Genomic DNA, 1,455 nt, shown 5'->3' on the forward strand with positions numbered 1-1,455 from the left:
AATGTCAGGTCTTCTTATTGCTAGCTTGTGCTAGGTTTTTTATCTGTTACAAATCCACTCTGCCATCCATCTTCCCAAGGAAGATTTGGTCTCTGGGGATCCTGGCACTTTTCCATAAGGGCAAGCACTGGTTGCCAATAGTCAAGGATTAAGTTGAGGGCAGAACTTTGTTCCTGTGTATTTATGGGAGGGGGAAGTAGGGGGGGATTATTGTTTTCAATTATATAAATAGCCAGTTATTAAATTAGAATTAAGGTTTTTCCCCCTTTATTTCCTCATTCAGGAACCAACCCCTATAGGCCAGTTAGTCTCTGAAGGACATTGCTGATAGACAAGGTTGCCCAAATCTTCTGGGTATATGCTCTGAGATCTTGAGAGGGACCCCACCCAATGAGAAAACCTTACTTTTGTTTAGAGTGTAAACAGAATCTAATATAGGTGAATTGTTGTCTTTAGGAAATAAGTCTATGCCCTTGCAGTTCCACCCCCCCCCCATTGTGGTCTAGGGTAACCCAACTCATAAAGGAGAAAAACAACCAGAGTGGTCTGGGTAGAGATGGATTCCTTTGTCCAGATTGCTGGAGGCAGCTGAGTCTCATGATTAAGCTACATTTTCAACAGGAGGAGCTGAAGACTTTTACCCCACTTCCTCATTAATATGTCCACCCCTTTATTGATTATTCACCAATCGAGGATGATTCTTACCTGTCAGGGGCACCTCCTTTTTCAAAAGTATTTAAGCATTTGGCGATTTCCATGGTTTTGTCTTTGGTTACCAAGAGAGACCACTGACCATCAATCTATTGATTATCAGGTAGTCTAATTAATAAACTGATGCTTAATTACCCAGAAACTCTGTCTCTTGGGCTTTTCATTGTCTGAGAAAAAAGAGAAAGGAGAGAGGAGAGAGAGAAGAGGAGAAAAGAGAGAGAGAGAGAGAGAAAAGAGGAGAAAGGAGAGAGAGAAAGAAGAGAGAGAGAGAGAGAGAGAGAGGAGAGAGAGAGAGAGAGAGAGAGAGAGAGAGAGATTCTTCATGTTGGTGAGCCAACTAATGAAGCTGCTTTCTCTTAGCACCTGCCTTTTCCTTCCCCATCTATTTGAGCAGACTCTCCTCTTCTTAGGGAAGGGGACCTGCTGGCATGTCCATAAGAGAGACTGTCTTCTAGCTATAGAATCAGAATACGTTCAGGATGAAAGAAACCTTTAGAGATGATCTAATCTAAGCACCTATTTTATAGGTGAGGAATCTGAGGCCCAGAGAGGAGGAAATGACTTGCCCATGGCCTGTCCCAAAGTAGAACCTGGATCACTTGACTCCCCAGCCCAGGGATCTTCCCATCACGCTTATCTTTTTCTTTGATTAACATCAACTGTCTGAGTCAAAGTTTAATCCTACTTCTCTATGAAGGTACTAGGAAATGTTTCTGTAGAAAACAGAGGCAATGTAGCACTGTG

Source organism: Dromiciops gliroides, chromosome 1, assembly GCF_019393635.1.
Source record: "Dromiciops gliroides isolate mDroGli1 chromosome 1, mDroGli1.pri, whole genome shotgun sequence".
NCBI classification, from domain to species: domain Eukaryota; kingdom Metazoa; phylum Chordata; class Mammalia; order Microbiotheria; family Microbiotheriidae; genus Dromiciops; species Dromiciops gliroides.